Below are 23,117 nucleotides of genomic sequence, written 5' to 3' on the forward strand. Positions count from 1 at the left end.
AACACAGAAATTAAACTAATTTGACACTACCTAGACTGCTAGAATCAGACAAATGTCCATCCACGTTGCACATTTTTAAAATATTTTTTTAATTTCCTCTGTCTGTTAGGTTGGTATGCTGGCTAAACATAAAAGATTATTGGGTCTATATCTGTTCTTCAAAACCCAACTACAGCAAACAGCCATTTATTGACCACAAATCAGTGAACAGCCATTCATCAAGCATTCACATAAGCAAACATTTTTCCCAGGGAAGTGAGTTAGTTGTCCAACATATGGACATTTGCACTTTTCCCCACTGTAGTGCGATCTTGGAGTTGGTATATATAAGTAGGGAGTGTAGGGGGTGTAGCCTCCAACTTTGGTGGGTTTGCTATACTGCAGTGTGTGTATCGCTCAGTATGTTGGACAACTAGCTCACTTCCCTGGGAAACAGGTTCACTGATGAGAAAGTTCAATGAATGGCTGTTTGCTGATTTGTGTTTGATGAACGTCTTTTCATGGAAGTTGGGTTTTGATGAAGTGATATAGACCCAGATTTTCAGGCATAAGCAATATTCATGCAAGCCACATGAATATACAATATAAAATATAAATACACTATACTATACTCAGGCGAACACTAAAACACTTGATCAGTAAAAATGCAAAAATAGTCAGTGAAATGGCATATCACTTCAGTGATTGTTACTTGAGCTTGCTTATCAATGCTGGGAGAAGAAAACTGCAGTATTTTTACTCCAAATTATTTAAATTAAAGCTGATACTAAAAATCAATTCCAGGAAAGTTTCTACCCATTTTGTTTTTTATTTCATTTAATGTTGGTATCTGCAAACTCTTAGATACTCACTGAATTAATTATATATTATGACAAGTAAAATACAGAAAAGGGATATATTATTAAATTAGTCAGTATAGGTGTATGTTGTCACTGCTGGAGAAGATTCAGATATGTGATTGCTAAAATGGTAGCATATCAGCTTGCTGTATGGCTGACACTTAAATATAAGGGTTAATATGTAAATGGAAGAAGACCAATAGACAAAATGAGAGTGGCCATGTATGGCAGAACACTGCAAATGATGCGTAGCATGAAACTAGAAATATTTCACTGTACTCTGTTAGATCACAATACTATATAACCAAAATAAATCTTGCTGTTTAGTTTTTTTCTGCCAGTGTGTTGTGATTTTGCTTTTATGCTTTATGAGAATAATTTCTTGAGTCAGTTCTCATCATAATCTCAATCAAAGTCTGATGTTATACAGCTAATACATTCTTTTGGTATCATACACCATATAATAATTTTTGCCCCAATATAGGGACCTGTAATTTGCATTGTTGTTGCTGTTGTGTAAGTCTCTTTTAGTGCAATACTTTTTTTTGAAATTTGTCTCTGTGCATTTTGGTTTCTTGTCAAGTAGTCAGTTTAATATAATATGCAGTATCTTCTGTTTATGTTGAAACTGTTCTACTAATGCCGTGAGTAATGCATTGCTACTGGTTTGCATTTCTATTTACTTTCTCAAAGAGTAATTTGAGCACTGTACCTTTTTCATGAATTGTACTCACTGGCATATAAACTGCAAATTATAAATTGAAAGTACCTTTTTCATAAATTGCACTCAATGGCATATAAACTGCAAATTATAAACTGAAAATAATGTCAGTTGTTTTTCAACATTTGCAATAACAGACTATTTGTGATGACAGACATCTATTTTATGCCTCCTGGGCATTTCGCCTACCAAAGGCTATTGAGATTTATTGAATTTCAGCCAGTATAGTCATTCCAATTATTTAGAATTCTGTGAAGAATTTTTTTTTTTTTAAGGAAAGCTATTCTCAAGTACGTGGTTAACATCTCACAAAGTAACTCACGCATTTTACTTATTTTTTTGTATCAGTTTTGCACTTCTTGTCAATAAAGATAGCTTTGTCTTTCACTTCTAATTGTGCTGTAGCTCCTCTAGCTACTGGTGATATTCCTTCCTCTCACTCTTTCAGGTATACGTCTTTTGAATTCCATTAAGTACCCTTCTGTCCTTTCCTGATATAACCTCTACAACTGCATGTAGTACACAATGTATGGTGAGACCAGGGCCCTGCAAAGTTAAAGTGTCACCTTTTTGTTTCGGAACGTATCTCCTTGAGGATACACCAAAGCATTCGGCTTGCTGCTGCACATCCTGCCGTTCTGCTGCGGGTGCTGCGCTCAGGATATGCTCAACAGCTCCTTTTCCTTCTCCATCTCAATCATTTCTACTCCTTCCACCTGATGCATCATCCCAGGGTCGTTATGAACCAAGTGCACTTGTCTACATAGTTTGAAGAATAAGCAACATCTTATCGGAAAACATCTTCAGTCTAGTACTTGAATTCTCACTTATCCTGTAGCATTTATAGACTATAATGGCATGTTGAACTCTGTGTACTTTCTGTGGTTGTACTGTTAGAAACTATTGGGTTGTCAGGAAATATTTTTTACTGTCTAACCAGAAAGAAATGATGTGTTATTCAGTGCTCTCCATTTATTTAATCAGAAAAACCTAATTTACTTAGTAACACTGTTTGCACATATTTACTCATTTCTACTGGTCCCTCCATTTTTTTGTTATTTTTATATTTGCCATACTAGGAGACATAAGGAGATATTAAACATTTTTACTCACTTTTTTAAATGTTATTCTTACAAATAATAAGAAAGTATGGCAGATCACAAGATATATGAACCTTTACATTTCACAAAGCTACTAGTTTGACACGATGACTGGCTAGCTGATTGTGATAAAGCAGTATTTTTTAGTTTGTGTAGTAATTGGCAGATGCACACTTCTAAGTGTCATTTTTCTATAAGTTAACAGTTGAACACCGAGCTGCAGCTGTCTTATCTACTACAGTGAGTTGAGTAGCAAGCAAGGAGTCAGACAGGTTCTGTTTCTGTGCCCCTCAACTCCAAATTGAGGAACAAAAAGAACACCTTTTTGAACTGCAGCAAGCCACTTTCTGCATTCTTTCCAGTGTAGCTTACCTCCACTATTAACTCTTCCCATTTGTTCTTGATGATCTACCCCCCATGAAGCTCTAGAGGTATTTCCTGGGCTAGGAAATAAATCTCCTTAGGTGAGCAAAAAATTCACCAATAACCATACTGATGTCTGATGGCTATTCAATCCTCTAGAAAGAATAACCAGTCACCTAATGCCCTCCACCCCAGTTGTAGAAAATTATTACCCAATTCCCTAATAAAATCTAGACTGGCAAAACTATTTCTGTGACTTAATACTATTAAGAGATTAAATAACATTGCATAATACAAGAATAACTGCATGCTGTTGTTGTACACAATTTAACAAATCACTGTTTTTTTTAGCCAAAATCAAACCAAGAAGAAACTTTGCAGTGTGGAGGGTATGATGTTTACTTCCCAAATTATGTTATACACTTAGTTCACTTAATAAAAATCAAATTGTAAACTATAACTGTAAAATCTGTGCTCCAAAATAATCAAATAGAAAACAGTAGGTAGTCCACAGTTGAGTTAAAAATGGAATATCCTTTATTGAAGCACACAAACAAGCTATCCTAGTTGAGTGTAATGAAAAGCCTCAAAAACATTTCTTATTTATATGTAATCAGGTGGTTTGGGGCAAGGGAGTAGTTACACAGGGTGGCTCTGTAAAGAGCAATAAAAGCATTAAAATCATTCCTATAGCCCTTTAGCCAAGTCCTCCTTCCACTTTAACATCATAGTGTAATTAGAGACTGTGCTACCTAAACCTGAATCTAGAAAGCTACAGACAAATTACGATCTAAGACCAGTTTAACACTTTGTATAGGCTAACCAACTTTTCACCCCGTGTAATGTCCAAAAGAAGAGCACGTGTCCCTCTAATAAAATCATTAAAAAAGGAAGGAATCAAAGCACAGCTCATATTCCCAGCAAGAATAAGACTTTCCCTGCCAGAAGGAAAGAAAACTTTTGACTTTCTCGAAGAAGCATCCGCATTTGTCCAGAAAAAAACTTTTAACTCAACCTGAACCCATAGAGTCTTCAATGAACTTAAAAAGACAGGCTTCAAAAAATAAGTGGACTATTAAAGAAGAATAGAAACCCAGAGACAAATGATTATACATATCTTCATATTTCATATAAGTTTTTTTCTCCCTTCTGAATAATGTGGTATCATAAACAGAAGGTAATGTAATTTTTTCTCTCCTGTTATCCTTCCCACAACCATGCAAACTTTATAAATAATATATATTCCTCAAAATTCAAGTAAACCAAAATCTTATCTAACTACAAACTATTTTATAATTTTATCTCTTTATATACATTGCATAGCACTAGTGAAATGGTATAAAACCACTTACTCATTTCATATATTTATATCTATTTCTTTTATATCCTATACTTATTTCTTCATGTATTGCCTTCCCTTTCTGTTTTAGTCCTAGTGTAATAGTATTTAATCACTTCAGGAGAGAGAAATGCTTACTGCGTTACTGTTAGGTAATTGAAAAGAAAATTGTGACATTTTATTATTATATATACATTTGCTACTTAACTGAACTCCTACAATGTGCTCCATTTAGCTAATATATCTTATAGCTGTGTATGGTTGGTAATTTGGAGCCTTTATTTTAAATATTCATAATTTTACAAGTTATGCTTAAAAGCTTCACTTCACTAGAAAATTCCTGCCTACTTACTTTTTTGATCTAATTTTGACAACTTTTGTGACAAGCTCAAGCTTTTAAAAGCTTCAGTTAGCTCACAGACTCATGAGAAACAATCTGTGCTGTTTTCCAGGAAGTAGGCATGACCTCTGAACCTGTTTCTCTTCACTGAACTGTAACAGCCAATCACATTCAAGAATGATCATTTGAAATGCGTTTTCATTCATTTAGCAATCGGACCATGGTGGCACAGTGGTTAGCATTGTCACCTCACAACAAGAGGTTCTCCTGTTTGATTCTTGGCTGGAGTACCTTCTGTGTGGAGTCTGCATGTCCTTCCTGTGGTCGAATGACATTAAAGACATACAGGTAGGTGCGCATGTGAATGGGCATGCCTTCTTTGAAGGTTGAACATTGGACTAGAAACTCGGCACCATAAAAAAAAGAATCCACTGCCAATCATTAGCAGACTGGAGTTCCACTGTGGCGACCCCTAACCAGAAAAAGCTGAAAGAAGCAAATATGTTTTATCTAAAACATCTTATAAGCATATGTTTTACTGTAAATAGTGATTTATTTAATCTGAATTGCATTTATATTTAAATAAGAAATACAAATATGTTTCTGACAGTGACAGTTTTAAATGCATCTTTTTTCCTGTCTGCTTTAATGACACTACAGTCCTGTATTTACTCATAGCAACAAATAATTATAAGGATTAATCAATTTATTTTAGTTGACATGTTTAGATTAAAAGAATTTTAAGAAATTGTATACAGCTTCACATTCTTAGTTCATGCATACATAGTATATTAAGTTACATTTTTCCTTTTGTATGTTTTTAATGTACATGCAGTTTCCCTTTTGTTTGCTATTTATCTACAGTACCTAGGAATTCTCACTAGATGTCATGAGATGGTTAGTTTGTGGCTTCTGTGAGAGCTACAGTAAGCCTGGATATACTTTATCCATGCAGAAGGTTATATAAAAATATAGTTTTATTTCCAAATTTAGAGTTTTTAAATTGTCCATAACGGTTTTAAAAAATGTTTTTGTCATAATGAATCAAGGAAAGCACTTTTCAGTTTTACTTATAAGAGCAGTCTCCATCAAATGATAATATTTACCATTATATCTATTAATGTCAATGGGTTGAACAGCCCCATGAAAAGGAATAGTGTCAACAAATATTTAATGCCACATAAAGCAGATTTTGCATTCATTCTGGAATCCCTCTTAGTAACAGAAGATCTAAATAAATTAACCTTTAAGGATTATAAGATTTTGGTAAGTTCAAACTACAACCACAAAATAAGAGGTGTCCTAATTTTATACAGGAAATTAATGAGAATTCCAAAAATAGTTGACTCATACTCAAGCAATGATGGTATATGTGCTTTAGTCATACATAAACTAGATAAAAAGATGTACACTTTTGCAAAAACCTACTGGATACTGGGTATTGGAACTAAAACTGTGAAAAAACATTTAGACACCATAACATTAAAGTCTGAAGGTGAGTTACTATTAGAAGGTGATTTTAATTGTATCCTGTCCTCCACAAATACTACAAGCTCTAAGCCCTTTAAGATGTTCCGTGTTGCCAAGCACTTGAACAACTACATAAAAGACAGAAACCTAATTGGGATTGATGGTATAAAAATATTATCCTCCCTGAAACTACTCTTATAGATTTGGCACACAGACCAACAAACACAAAGGGCAGGATTCACAAAGGCTTGCATGGAGTCTAAGAGTAGTGTAAGACTCCACGCAGCCTTCGCGATCCAGGAACAGCCCTAAAGTCCGTATAAGAGACCAGCTAAAACATCTCTTACATGGAGTGGGCGTGGATATGCTAATCACCTCACTTGCAGCCCAAAGGCATGCAAATGAGGTAGATTAGCAATCCACGAAGCCCAAAGCAGCCCGTGTAAGAGCCGTTTTAGCTGCAGAAATGTACTCAGTTGACAACTGAGTACGTTTCTGCAAAAAACACAATGGAGCCATGTCAGCTCCAAATAAAGGGTGCATATGTGTCAGGCAGCATGCCAATGGCCAAATATGTGGCCACTGGCAAGGTACCCTGATGCAAATATGAAAAATGAATATTCTCAGTGCAGCCCCGCGCAAACGGGCTGCGCTGTATAAAACATAAAAATGAAGGTTATAAACCCACAAATGTGGGTTTTATGCAATACATGGATTTACAATGCAGGGACCAGCAGAACAAAAACAACATGGCCACTGTTTAGTGGTTGCTAAGGGGGGAAGCTGAGTCTAAGACAATCTGATGTAAATGAGTGTTAGGATACTGAATTCCACTGTCACATAGCAAATGAGCACATTCTGAGTAGTTTAAGAGATACATAAGGGGGAGGAATAGAGTAGGAGATAGGTGACATCACAGGGGGGAATGGTAGAAAGAAATGCAGTTCATTGGAGGTCAGTGTTACATGACAGATGTCAGACACATATCATGGAAATAGGAGTGCCACAACATAAGCATGGGAAAGTCAAGAAATGGAAGGTGTACACTGTTGCTTACACCAAAGTTTCTTGCTGGGCGTGCATGCACACGTGTGCACACCATGAAGCATGAGTAGGGCAGTGTGCATGCGTGTAAGGCAGACTGAGCATGTGGGAGCCTGTTGGCAGACTTGTAAGACTGTTTGCGCTGGTGTGCGCATGTTTTAACCCGAATAAGACGATTGTAAACCGTGTAAGCATGTGTGCGTGCATGTAAGCCACTGTGAGTGTGTTTCTGCTGGTATGCACGTTGCTCCCCCCTGAGGAAACAGAAAGGAAAAAGGAAGCAACAGAAATAGTAGAAAGCTAGCAGGGAATACTGCTGGAGCTAGCAGGTGAAAACAATTAGAAGCAGGCAATTACACAGGAAGAATAGTAGCTCAGCCAAGCACTTAAGTCTCTGCAAACAGCAGTGCAGGATGTTTCTCTCAAGAGACACTGCAAGACAGGAGTAAGCTATTAGAAGTGAAAACTGAAAAAGCTGAACTCAGAGCAGAAATGCTAGGGGCTGCTATAGCTGTCATAAGGAGACATAGGCTACTTGCTGAGGGTGGTGACAATGCAGATGGTGCCAGACAACCCACAGTGAGGAGACGGAGAAGAGTGTACAGGCCCAGGGTCACCTACCACGGGTTACATGAGCTGGAGATAGTAGAGCACTATAGAGTGGACAGAGACCTCCTGCAGCAAATTGTCGAGCTGTGCAGGCCACGCCTCACACACAGAACCAACAGAGGGGAACCCATCCCAGTGGAAACCAAGGTATGTGTTGGCATTAGAATACTAGCAACAGGTACCGTCCAGAGACCAACTGGTGATATGATGGGGATATCACAGGCATTAGCCTCCAGGGTACTGACCAGTTCCTGGATGCCATGTCAGCACATGTCAGTGATCATGTATATTTCCCCAATGCCCGTGAGGTATTGGCCAGAAATATGCATCTCTTCCAGCAAATAGCGGAATACCCTGAGGTAGTGGGTGCAATAGACTGCACGCACATATGCATCAAAGCACCAGCCAGTGAGTGGGGTAGGGCCTACATTAACCGCAAGGGCTTCCCCTCCATCAACTGCCAGGTCATCTGTTATGCCCAGGGCATAATAATGAATGTGTGTGCTGGCTGCCCTGGGAGCTACCATGATTCCCATATCTGGAATTTGACGCAGCTGTACCAGACATTTGCCAATAGGGACGTCCCACATGGACACCTAGTGGGGGATGCAGGTTATGCACTGGAGCTCTGGCTGATGACACCCATCAGGAAACGCACACACACCTGAACAGGAACGCCATAATGAGGCACACGCACAAACACATAATGTAATAGAGCGTGTGTTTGGGCTGCTCAAGTCACGGTTCCGGTGTCTGGACACATCTGGTGGAGCCTTGCAGTACACACCAACTACATGTACCCAAATTGTCATGGTATGTGCTATGCTACATAATATGATCTTGCGAAAGCAGCTGCAGCAGGACCAGCATAGGGCCGGGCCAAACAGCCCCCCACCATTGCTAAGGCCATCACAGGCAGAGCATGACTCAGAGGAGGAACAACCTGAGCCTGCCCCAGTAGGCAGAAGGAGGTGTGCCCAGTATGCCCTGGCCTTGGCAAAGAGGCAATGCATAGCACATGCACTGGCTCAGTAGGAACCCTGGGAATGATACCTCTCTCTGACTCACTCATATAATAACATGGATGCCTAAAATGACATAACCTGCTCTCAAACATGTACAGGGAGTGTAATATGTGCATCCGACAGAGGCAGCCCTGCAGCACCACCTGAGGCATGAATGCCATGTGTTAAGCAATGTAACACCATGTAGTATATGCACACTTGAGGACCCTGACTAACATCCTACCCTCACCAAGCATGATGCCACAATATGATGGTGAGATGATCAATTGCAATAATTGGCTGAAGTATTGAAGTTAGTCAAAGGGGATCCAATGTGTGCCAGCCTGGGATGATATTCTGGGCATGACATGATGCTCCACCTGCTAGGGGTTGTGTGCACCTATCAGTCCAGGCCTTATGGATACTGGCAAAGTCTGTTGTTAGCCACAGCGTGCCCTGAATAGGTAAGGCTCAAAACACAAACCCACCTCCATAGGTATCACAAGGCATAAGAACCTAGATGTAATGCTACCCAATGCCAGAAGTCTAAACAGCAAGATGCATGCAGCCTAAACTCACCCAGTATGGAGAATGTTGATATCTGTCCTGTAACAGAAAACTGGGTCAAGGCTCACAACAGCACCCTAACACTACCAGGTTACACCTCATACTGTGCTGTACAGCCTCAAAACATGGAACAAGCTACAAAAGGAGGGTGACTAGCAATAATTGTCAAGGATAACCACACCCCTATGTTGGTACCACAACAAGAAGCAGCATGGACTAGCCATGGTCAAGTAACAGTGGCTAAAACTGCCTCCCAGTTTATAGCCTGCTACAGACTACCATCCTAACACCAGGAACTGCACCTAGCCTATGTTGGAATTCATGAATATATCAAGCGTTCCAAACCACATTATATTGGGTGACTGAAAATACCCAGACATAGACTGGGAGCATTATACTAGCTCCAACACTGTAGGAGAAAAGTTACTAGAATCCATAAACTAAAATGCCCAGGAACAATGTACCATTCCCACAAGAGGGGTAAGCATACTGGATGTCATAATCAGCAACATGGGTACTGGATGGCAAGATGAGAAGTGTATCCCTCACTGGTAAGACCAGACCATAGAGTAATCACACTGGATATACACATCCTGACCACAGTCCCTGGCCAGAACACCACAGTGAAAAACATGTGTAAAGCAAAAGTTGCACTCCTCCAAACTGATGTGGAATCCATTAAAGGCCCTGTGCAGGTGCAAAATATGGGCCACACCTCAGAACCTGTTATACAGGCATTCCATGAACACAGCCAGGAATGCTTGGATTATGCAATCCCAAAGAAAAACAAGACACAATGCCATACACGCAGGCATCTGGCATGCTGGACTCCAGCCATTACCAAACCATGCAAGAGAATGAAGAAGCTACTACATAATAGAGCAAACATAAAAAGGGAAGTAATCACTGATCAGTAGTATGGCAATAAAATATGTCCATACATACAATCCACTAAGGCCAGCTACAACAAGTTGAATCTGTGAATCCTGAGGCAATGTTACACCTGCCCCAAGTACACAGACAACCCTCAACTCCCCCCAAGAAATACAAATATATGTGAGAGATGCAACCATTTATCCAAACCGAAGGCTGAGCTCCCTCAACTCAGTACTGTCAAAACTAGTCAGGAGGAGAAGGTAACCACACACACCACAATCCCAGTCCCACATAGACCTATCATAACTGCAAACCAAAGACATAAACACAGAAAAACATACCTGGATGCCCTAATTACAAACACACCACACCAACAGAGGCCTCCAAAGCAGACACCCAAGCAACCACAACCTCCAAACATAGCACATGCAACACATAGTACACAAAGCTGGTGTGCCAAACAGTCATAGGCCAGAAGGAGAAACAACATGCCTGATACAGTTGTAATAGGTGACTCCTTAGTCAGACACACTGCTGTCCCGCTCACCAGACTGAACAAGGGAAAGGGTACAGTAAGCTGCCTGTAGGCTGCTACAATATCCTACACATATGAACACAAGTAAGCAGGTCACCCCAAAGCAAGTAGAAATATGATGCAGTCATTGTCCATGCTGGCGTGAATGACATGAGATGTACCTCCCTGGACTACATGAAAAGAGACGTAGATGAGCTCTCCGATTATGTAGTCCAGGCCGGTATGACACTGACTGTTTGCAGCATCCTACCCTCACCAAGAATGATGCCACAGTACAAACACAGAATGATCAGCTTTAACAAGTGGCACAATTACTGGTGTCATTCCAAGGGGATCCAATGTCTGTCTGCTTGGGATGTCATGCTTGACAAGCCACGCTGCTGTTCCAGGGATGGCTTGCACCTGTTATCCCTGGGCATCTGGATATTGGATAAGGCTTTTGCCACCTCCATAGAGTCTTTCGTAGGCAAGGCTGAAAAGACTAACCCACCACCCTAGAAAACATAAGTGGAAAGAAACATAAGGGTAATGCTGACCAATGCCAGATGTGTAAACTGCAATATGCATGCTCCTGAGGCCCTCCCCAGTATGGAGAACATCGATGTCTGTGCAGTGACAGAAACCTGCTGCAAGCCTCCTGACAGCACACCAGCACTACCAGGTTATACCTCATATCATGCGTTATGGCCCCAAAACCTGGACCAAAACATAAAAGGAGGGGGAGTATCCATATTTAGCACAGACACCCATACGTCCAGGTAACTGACAATGCACGAAGCATCGGAGACCACCCATGTGCACCTAACCATAGGCAAAACTGCTGTACAGTCTGTAGCATGCTACAGACCACACTCTCACACACAGGAACCCCACACAGCCATCCTGAAGACACTGGACAGTATGAATGTCCCACAAAATGCCAAACAAGGTACTCACAAATTACCACATAGGTGGTAAACCATTATGTATGGAAGGAGTAATCAGGGACCTAGGGACACAAGTGGACAGTAACCTGTTATGTGACACTCACATTGCCAATCTGGCTAGGAAGACTGTCTATACTGGACACCATATCATGAAAGGATTCACATCTACATCAACAGAGGTCATTGTGCCCCTGTACTGTTCTCTTATCAGACACATAATCTAGTACAATGCCTCATTTGGGATGTACCTTGCCTGACACCTGCAGCATTTAGAAAGACCTCAAAGGTACCTCACCAAGAGGATAAAGGGTCTCAAATATATGTCATATGCTGCCTGGCTGTAGACACCCCAGCTGAATGCAGTCACATACTGCCTACACAGAGGCATTGTATACCTGTTGTACAAGGCCATGTCCAACACAGGAGTAAAGGACATGCTCCACCCCAGAAAACCCAAAGCCATTGGAGCTGTGAGAGTGAGAGATGTCAACCTCAACACATAATGAAATAGGATGTGCAGGAGGGACAGATACATAACCCAGATGCTCCCTACACCCTGGAACAGAACCCCACTCCATGTTAGGCAGAGCCCCTCACTGACACTCTGCAACAGGAATCTTGCCAAGTGGATGGATGATCATAGATGTACACTGGGGGTCTTCACTGTGTCACGTCCAGACAGAGGCACAGTAAAGTAAATCATAAATGGCCATAATATTCACATAGCAAGGGGTGGCGAAAGCCACACACACTCTGGCTAGGCTTATAAATGCCCTAGGGTGGATAGCCTAGTATGAACCTATGAAGATACAAATTGTACAGGACACTAAGGATAATCACAAGGCTTTCTCAACTGATGGTAGGAAACTTGTTGGGAATTCATGGATATGCTCTGAATCACTCAAATATTACAAACAACATACCAAACACACACACATATTGCCAACATACAACCTGACAGGTGCAGTGCAACCCCCCCCCCCACAATGCAAAATATCTATCCCAGCAGACTGCTGGCCCCCTGACATTGCAGATGCTGAGGTAACAGCCAGCATCTACAAAGCAAAACACACAGCAGCAATGGTATGAGATGGTGTCCTGGGCTGAGTCCAACATGGACTCCAAGAAGAATGGAATGTCAAATCACACTACTGCTCAATGTCAGCCTTACCACAGGATATGTACCCAAAGAGCAGTGTACAACAACAGTGGTCCTTCTCAACAAAGGTGTTGCCTGAATGGATACTGCAAACTACCACACCAGAATCCTGACAAGCTTGGTCTGCACAGCTATGGAAAGGATCAGCATGTACCGCAGACATAAAGATATTGGGGACCTACTGACACCGGACCCTACCCAGTGTGGCTTTCTTATGTGCAGATGCTGCCCCTTAAACATGTTTGACTCATTTGAAACAGTCATTAAGGTCATTGATGAGGGCAATGTGGTCCACACAGCGTGGCTGGACCTTGCAAAGGCTTCCATACAATACCCCACGTGTTCATTACAGATAGGCTCACCAGCTTAAATATAAACCCCTATGTCAGTAGAGGGGTTGCAAACCAGACCAAGGACAGAACTGACATGGTCAGACATGCTGCAGCCATGTCAGACTACAAACCAGATATAACTGGCATCCCACAAGGCTTGGTCCTGGACCTCTCTCATTTGGTATATATGTCCCATAGGTACAGGCCAACATGGAAGGACTGTGTCTGAACATGTTTGCAGAGGACTACAAACTGGCCACCATATCTGACCCTCCAGCTGACACAAGCATCCCACAAAAGGGCCACATAGAAACAGACAACTGGTGCCATAGCCATGTCAGCAAGCTAATTGCAGAAAAGTGTATAGTCAACACCTGTGGAAATACAGTAAGTGCCCACCAATTACCACATAGGTGTTAACCCATTAAGTACTTAACATGTACAGAGAGACCTAGGGACACAAGATGATGGATATCCTGCATTGGACAAACATGTGGCTGTAGTGGTTACAGAAACATACCATATACCCACCTATCTTGAAGGTTGTCAGATCTAGATAAAGGGATGTCATTGTGGCTCTGCAGTCATCCTTCATCAGCGTTACAATTGACTACAATAGCCCCTGTGGGATGTACCTCAGCATACTCCTCCATCAACTGTAAAGTCCCCAAAAGTACCTCACCAGGAGTATCAAAGAGCTTGAACAGATGCCATGTGTTGCCTGATTAAACAAACTGCAGCTCCACACACTGCCATACTGCCCACCCAGAGGCAAGCTGTGCCTGATGTACAAAGCCATGTCCAAGCTGGAATCAATGAACATGCTGCACCTTGTACAATTTGAATGGCAGTGAGCTATGCACATGAGAGACCTGAACCCCAGCACTGACATACATAGGACAAGCTGTACTGAATGATCCATAACACAGAAGCCACCCCCACTCATGAGTAAACTCCCAGTACAGGTTAGCCAGAGAGTCACTCATCGACTCTCCTCAAAAGGAATCTTGATGAGTGGATGGGAGATGGTAGGTTTACCCTGGGTATCACTGTTATGTCACGGGTAGACGGAGGCACAGTATACTAACCATGACATATGTCATGGCAAACTCCCCTTACAATGTGTTTCGAAGGACAAACACACTCTCCAACTAGCATTAGAAATGGCCTAGGGCACATCGCTAGTGTTTGCCAATGTACACCTATGTTGTGGAATACACTACCAATGTTGGACAAGCCTGGCTTAATTAGTTCATATCTGAACATAATGCAACATGGTCAGATGTGCACAACTGGCCCCTAACCAGGCTGTTGTGCTCACTATGAAAATGTAAAGCAGTGATAGGACTAAAGGCCAGGATACTGTCCACCACAGTGAAAGTACTGAACTAGTACACTATACGGTACTACAGTGTTAGGTCAATACGAAAGGATGTTGACAACTGTATGCAAAGTATCCCATGCAAACCCTGCAGGCAGAGTATAATCCCTGTTGTGTTCAGACACAAAGCAGTTGGACAGTAACTACACAACATGACACACAACACACAACCATAAACGTGAGATATTGTTGAAGTTCACACTCATCCACAAATGTGGTGGGCTGCAGAGTTCAACATATGGAAAGCTCACACTGGGCATACTCGCACACTTTGATAAATGAGACATATGTCAGGCAACATGCCATGGGAAGCCTGAACTGGGCATGCTCACACACTTAGGCCAAATCTCAGTTTAGCATTTGGCCACACATATCTGGTATTTGTACATGTTATTCCAGGAACCAACCACATTACAGCAATCTGCCCAGTGCACACAGTTAAATGACTACAGAGACATATGTGATATAGTGGATCCCTCCCATATTCAAACATCTTCCACAGATACACAAGTTGTTCATAGAAACAGGGAATGCTATGGCAATAAAGACCTGCAAACAGTCTATCAGCAACAAATATTGTGCATCTGACAATTAAACATATGGGTGTAGAGGTCAACACTAGGCTGTTTGCCCTAAGGAATAACAGCTTAGCCAAAGTGTGCTTGGCGTCTGCCTCCCCAGTACAGTAGGCTACTGTGCCACTGTAAAGTAGGTCACATAAGGCACCGTGTGAGGCTAGTGTGCTGTGCCTCTGTCAAGCAGGGACACAGTGGAGATCCCAGGGGTTGAATTTGCTAAGCCACATCCATGTTGTTGGTGTGTGCTGGAGGAGGGTTGCTGAGGACCTCTAACAGTAAGTGGGTGTCAATAACAGACTGAGGGGAGCCTTATCTGCATTGTCTGGACAATTTCACTGTCAACACTTTGTCGTGATGATTATGAGGGATTGAAGTCTCGTGCCAGTACTGTTCAGAGATGTCCTCCCTCTGTGGGCTACTGCTCTGCAATGTATTAGCTCACTCTGTCTGTTGGACAGCTCATATATGGCTGGTGTACACCTGACAGGTGTCCTGTTGTGGAGCAGTCATGGGTATATTTGGGATAGCATGATCAATGCAAACCTTCCACATGCTCATAGAATGCAATTGTCAAGGATTATGCAGAGTGGCCTGTATACTCCACCAGCATGGGTCCTTTGAAGTCTTCCACCCCAGTCTTCACAAGTGTAAAGTCTGCTTTTGATAAATACACTTTGTTTGCAGTAACAACCTTGCCTGGGGGTGGGGATGGGATATGGATGTCCAGGGAAAGGTGAGTATGGCCAGATATCAACAATGGTGGTCTACCTCTGGTGTGGAACAGTGAGTACCCATGTTGCAGATGGTCAGGTGCAATATGTATTCCCCCTTATGGCTGTGGTGAGTGGTCCTGCCATAGCACATGGACTCACAAATTGTAGTGGCTGTAGGGTAATGTTGTAGAGGCCTGAGTAGTTCCCACACACAACATACCTGTACCTGACATTAACAACTGGAATGGTGTATGTGAACACCTGCATATCTTGGCACTGTTCCCAGGGAAGCAAAGTGTGTGTCCTGGATGTGGGAGGGGTGGTCCGAACTGGTTGTGTTGTGTGTTACAGGTCCTGTGGTCACGATGCATGGTATAGAACATAACCTGCCAGTGCGATGTGCATATCTGACCCTGAAGTAGGTGGCTGCAAATGCATATATATATATGCTATCCCTTACCTGACAGGTAGTACTAGATGTACATACCTCTGTAGAAATAATGATGTCAGCACCCTATAAATACTGCAGGTGCAGAGCAAAGGCTCAGTAATTCAGATAGTGCGCTCTGCTAATGCATCTCCTTCAAGTGTTATAATATAGTTAGGTAGGGGTTTGAATCCTGCAAATGCTCAGTGTGTGTGTGTGTGTGTGTGTGTGTGTGTGTGAGCGGGGTTTGTGTGTGTGCAAGTCTGTTTGAGGGAAATATCCCTTTTGGCAACTGGAAAAACACACTACAGGATGCATATTTCCCTTTCTAAACACTGATGATGTCAGCACCCTATAAGTACAGCAGGAGAAAGGAAACCTCCCAGTAATGTGAATAGTGCACTCTGCTACTGCGTCTGTCTCGTGTGTCATAACACAGTTAGGTAGGGGCTTGAATCCTGCAAATGTTCAATGTGTGTCGAGGGGGGTTAGTGTGTGTGAAATTCTGAATGAAAGAAATGTCCCTTTTGGCAACTAGGAGAACACACTACCGGATGCACATTCCCCTTTCTAAACACTGATGATGTCAGCACCCTAGAAGTAGAGCAGGAAAAGGGAAACCTCCCAGTATTGCGAATAGCGCACTCCACTAATGCGTCTGTCTTGTGTTCCATAACATAGTTATGTAGGGATTTGAATCCTGCAATTCTGTGTGAGGGAAATTTCCTTTTTGGCAAGTAGGAGAACACACGACAGGATGCACATTCCCCTTTCTAAACACTGATGATGTCAGCACCCTATAAGTACAGCAGGAGAAGGAAAGCCTCCCAGTAATGTGAAAAACGCACTCTGCTAATGCATCCGTCTTGAGTGTCATAACATAGCTAGGTAGGGGTATGAATCCTTCAAATGGCAAGTGTGTGTGTGGGGGGAGGTGGAAATAGGGTGTGTGCAATTACATCTGTGAGATATCTGACCCTTTTGCCAACCAGTACAACACACCAGCTGCTGCATATTCCAATCTCTACACAGAGATGATGTCAGCACCCTACAGGTACAGCGGAAGAGGCCAAATATCCCAGTAATGCTAATAGCACCCTCTGCTACTGTGTCTCTCACTACTGTCATAGCACAGTTAGTTATGGCTTTGAATTCCACACATGCCACGTGTGTGTTTGTCACAGAGAATGCCCATGTGTGTGGGTTGTTGTTCACAATAATGCATGACATTGATTAAACCAGTAATGGCAATGGACACAGATGATGTATGTGTGTGCCAAATACACATATGTACCTGTGACCTTCAATAGTTCCCATGTCTGATGCCTGCCACATGTGAATACATGGTATTTGCACTGGATAACATTATGACTGTGGTCTTCTGTGCAGGTGCTAAATGTGGTATGTGTATATACAGTGTGAGATGTATATGGTATCATCCTATCAGCGAGGGATACACATGTGGTCTGGGGCATATAGTCTAAATGTTGTTGATGAACAGGTGCTGCATGTTTTCACCTGTTGTGGGAGTGGTAACGAGTTGTTCCATAGCAATGCAGTGACTACATGCTAGGAACCTTTCAGCTAGGGTGTTGTAGCTACAGTAATTCATCAGCATTCAGTAATACGTCAGCATTCCTAGTGAGGGTATGATGCCAACCAAGGTCAGGGTCATACCAGCCTGTGCCACATGCTCAGGGAGCCCTTCCATGTTCCCTATCATGTAGTCCAGGGAGGTACATCACAGGTCAGCCATAGTGGCATGGACAATGACTGAGTCATATGTGTCCATGCCTCTGACTGACCTGTATGCTTGTGTTATGTGGTGGACCATAGTGCCCCACGGGCATATCACTGTGACCTTCACCTTGTCCAGCCTGGTGAGTGGGAACTCACTGTACCGGACAATAAAGGTACCTAACACAACTGTAGCAGGTGTGTTGTCTAGCCGTACAGGCTGTGACTGTTTGGCACACAGGATTTTCGTGCTATGTGTTGCATGTGCTGTGTTCTGGCTTAACACATGCCTGTGTGCCAGCTGCAGAGCTGTCTGCTGCTCAGGCAGGATGCTATTCTGAGGCTCCACGAATGGCCTAGTGTGTTCACGTGTTTGGATTGCTGTCACTGTAGGTCTACATCAGACTGGTATTGTAGTCACTGTAGTATTTCATGCCACCTGACACGTTATGCCAGTACTGGGTTCGTAGTGCTTAGTCCCCAGTTTGGCTATGTGGTTGCATCTCATACATGTGTTGTACATCCATGTGTAGGGGAGAGGGTTGACTGTGTACATGTGGCAGCTGTGACATTGCCACATGACACACATATTCCACAACTGTACCATAGAGGTGACTGACAAGTGACCTTTGCACATGCTACCATAGTATTGTGATTGCCATGGTGATTAAAAGCACATAGGGCCAATGGGGAACAAGGTACATAGGTTCATAGGTTCATAGGTTCATACTAGGCTATCTGCCCTAGGGCATTTATAAGCCTAGCCAGAATGTGTTTGGCTTTCGCCACCCATTTTAAATTAATTTGCTATGCCCTTTTCCGAGGTTAGTATACTGTGCCTCTGTCTAACAGTGACACAGAAGTGATACCCAGGGTAGACCTACGATCTCCCATCCACTCATCAAGATTCCTCTTGAAGATAGTCAATGAAGGACTCTGCCTAACCTGGACTGGGATTGTATTCCAGAGTGAAGGGAGCCTCTGGGTTATGAATCTGTCCCTCCAGCATGTCCTATTTATTTCAGTGCTGAGGTTCAAGTCTCTCAGCATAGCTCGATGGGATTTGGATATTCTGAGGTGCAGCATGTCCATTAATTCCGGGTTGGACATGGCTTTATACGTCAGGCAAAGATCGCCTCTGAACAGGTGGTATGCCACTGAGTAGAGCTGGAGTTTCTTAAACCGGGCAGCATATGGCATCTGTTTGAGCCCTTTGATCCTCTTGGTGAGGTACTTTTGGGGTCTTTCCAGTTGCTGCAGGTGTCTGGTAAGGTACATCCCAACAGGGGCATTGTACTCAATTATAGGCCTGCTGAGGGATGAGTAAAGAGGCACAATGACCTCCCCTGATCTAGATGTGAATCCCTTCATGATGAGGTGGGCTATATAAAATGTTTTTCTAACCACTTTGGCCATGTGGTTGTCAAATGAGAGATTGCTATCAACTTGGGTCCCCAGGTCCCTAATTACTTCTTCTGTACTTAATGGATTACCACGTATGTGGTAATTTGTGGGCACTTTGTTTTTGCCAAAGGGGATGACTATAAACTGTTCGGCATTTAGCTTGAGGCCATGGCTCTGGCACCAGTTGTCTGTGTCTATGAGGCCCTTTTGGAGGATGCTTGTGTCAGCTGGAGAGTCGATTATGGCAGCCAGTTTGCAGTCATCTGCGAACTTGGTCAGCCACAGTCCTTCCGTGTTGGCCTGTACCTCCGAGAAATATATAACGAACAAGAGAGGTCCTAGGACTGAGCCTTGTGGGACACCACTTGTAACTGGTTTGGAGTCTGACATGGCTCCAGCAATTCTAACCATGTGGGTTCTGTCCTTGAGCCAGTTTGCAATCCATCTAGTGACATAGGGGTTTATTTTTAAGCTGGTGAGCTTCTCTATAATTCCCGAGTGGGGTATTGTATCGAAGGCTTTTGCGAGGTCCAGGTAGGCTGTGTGGACCACCTTCCCCTCGTCAATGGCCTTGGTGACTGTTTCAAAGAAATCAACCAGGTTTAAGATGCAGGATCTGCCCTTAACAAAGCCGAACTGGGTAGGATCCAGTGTCTGTAGGTCTCCAATATCTTTATTTATGAGGTCCATGATGATCCTTTCCATAGCTTTGCAGACCAAGCTAGTCAGGCCTATGGGGCGATAGTTTCCAGGATCCATTGAGGCACCACCTTTATGGAGAGGGACCACTGTTGCTGTACGCCACTCTTTGGGCACATATCCTGTAGTAAGGCTGAGATTGAACAGTAGTTTTATGTTTGGGTTTAGCTCTTCTTGGAGTTCATGTAGGACACAGCCCGGGACACTGTCTGGTCCCATTGATGCTGTGTTTTTTGCTTTGGAGAGGGCGGCGCTTACCTGAGCATCTGAGATGTCAGGGGGGCAGCACTCTGCTGCGATAGCTATTTGCCCTTTTGGTGTGGAGGGGGGAGAAGTTTGCGCTGAACCTGTCAGCTAGGATGTTGGCAATGTCCGTGGGTTCGGTGTTTCTTTTGTCATTTTGGACTAATTCTGAGCATATCTGGGAATTACCACCCAGGTTCCTAACATTACTAAAGAAAGACTTGTGATTATCCTTAGTGTCCTGTGCAATTTCCTCTCAAAGCTGGCCTTAGACAATTTTATGAGTGCCTGTAGTTTTTTGTTAATACTGATCAGTGATGCCTTCCCTTTTTGGGATTTTGCTCCATCATGTAGTAGCTTCCTCCTTCTATTGCATAGTTTGTTTATGGCTGGAGTCCACCAGACAGGACGTCTGCTTTTAGAGGATTGGGTCTTGGTTTTATTCGGGATCGCATGATCTATGCATTCCTGAAGTTGTCCATAGAATGCGTTTATAGAGGATTCTGTGGTCTGGGCCATATTTCCCACAGGCCCGGGGGCTTTGACGGATTCCACCTCAGTTTTGAGGAGTGTGAATTTGCTTTAGAGAAGGTCTTCACTGTGGTTTTCTGGGCAGGGGGTGGGGTTGGGATGTGAATATCCAGTGAGATTAGTTTATGGTCTGATTTTACCAGTGAGGGATACACATTTGGTGTGGAGCATAGAGTCCCCATGTTGGTGATGATCAGGTCCAGTATGTTTTCCCCTCTTGTGGGAGTGGTGATAAGTTGTTCCATAGCATTTCAGTTTATAAATTATAGGAACCTTTGGGCTAGGGTGTTGGAGCTAGTGTAATGCTCCCAGTCTATGTTTGGGTAGTTGAAGTCACCCAATATAATGGTGTTTGGAGAGACCTTCATATTTTCCAGTGTTCTCAGGAAGGCCGAGTGGGGTTCCTGGGTTTGGGAGGGTGGTCTGTAGCAGGCTATAACCTGGAAGGCAGTTTTACCCACTGTTAGTTGCACATGGATAGTCTCTGATGCTTCATGCTTTGCCACCAACCTGGATGTGTGGGTATCTTTGATGAATATCGATACTCCCCCTCCTTTTGTGGTTCGGTCCAAGTTTTGGGGCTGAAAACCATGGTATGAGGTATAACCTGGTAGTGCTGGGGTGCTCTTGGTAGCCCTGAACCAGGTATCTGTTACTGCACAGATATCGATGTTCTCCATGCTAAGGAGAGTTTTGAGTGCATGCATCTTGAGGTTTAGACTTCTGGCATTGAGTAGCATTACTCTTATTCTTATCCCTTGTGATACCTATGAAGGTGGGTTTGTCCTTTGAGCCTTGCCTAAAAAAGCCACTATGGGGGTAGCAAGAGCCTTTGCCAATATCCGAAAGCCCAGGGGTGACAGGTGCAAGCTGTCCCCAGTGAAGCAGGTGGTTCAACAGAAGGTGAGTATGGGAGGGTGTAGTGTCTGTGATTAGTTAGCACTGGCATATATGACTGCTCACGTGGACAAATGCCCGGTAAGTCATATGCAATGTGTCACAGGCAACGTACATGTGAACAGGACAAACAGTGACGTTCTGTCAAGTGAGACATGGACATACATATAGTAAGCTATGCAGATGTCACTAGGAGTCCACAGAAGCTCTGTAACTCTGCATTGCAGGTGGGATCAGTGTTCCAGGGTAACTGCAAGCAAACATGCATGCAAACTAAGCTGCAGTAAGCAGGGCTGCATGTAGTCCATTGTACAACAAACAAGCTGTACCACTTCCAGTAGGTAACAGTGCAAATATGCAGGCACTATACAGATGTACATGGAAATACACAGGTCAGATGGCTAGGGTCCAGTCTCAGCACACACAAGTGTACAGACCATGTACCGTCAGGATGTACAATAACTGGATGGAAACCCAGGTGCTCATACCTGCAGTAATACACATGTCAAATAACAGACACTGAGCCTTCACTCAGTGGTTCCATACTTAGTAGGATGTATGCTACCTGGCCTACCACCACAGTATCCCTGACATGTATGGGGACTCTCCCTCCTTTGACAGTTAGTTTTGTGTGTTGGGGCTGTCTAGCATGGTATGAGATGTGAGCTTGCAGTGCTAGGGTGCTCCTGTGTGTCCTGTACCAGTCGTGTAGTACTGCACACATATCAACATCCTCATACATCCGCATTGCAGAGTCCAGTGTGGGCAACATGCCACTTGCAGTTTACATGTCCATCATTGCGTATCGATACTTTCATTACCTCATCCCCTGTGCTACCTATGTATGTAGCCTTCTGTTGATATCCTTACCACCAGTATGCCAACATGTGCAGATGATACACTATGGTACTTACCATGGGTGTAGACAACAGTACATGACAATCATACCCTTACTGCATCAGGCATGCTGGGATATAGCCTCAATTATATCAGCACACAGTACTGTTAACAACATGATACTATTACTACATGTCTATGTAGTCACCCTGTGCATCAGCAACATGTTAACCTGTACCTGCACTGATGTTACAGATTGCAGGAGGTGGCACAGTTTCATCATATGCACAGGGTGTGAACTTGGTATGCCTGAGTCAGCCACCAATACCACCAATTGACATGTATGTGTATGTGTGTTGGTAAGGGACAGCAGTAGAAGGTGGGGCAATGTTGATGCAGTGTGTGCGTGTATGCGGTAGCCCTAGGTGTTGTCAATTCGCATGTTC

This window comes from Protopterus annectens, chromosome 5.part1, assembly GCF_019279795.1.
Source record: "Protopterus annectens isolate FY-2018-M chromosome 5.part1, PAN1.0, whole genome shotgun sequence".
Lineage (NCBI taxonomy): Eukaryota > Metazoa > Chordata > Ceratodontiformes > Protopteridae > Protopterus > Protopterus annectens.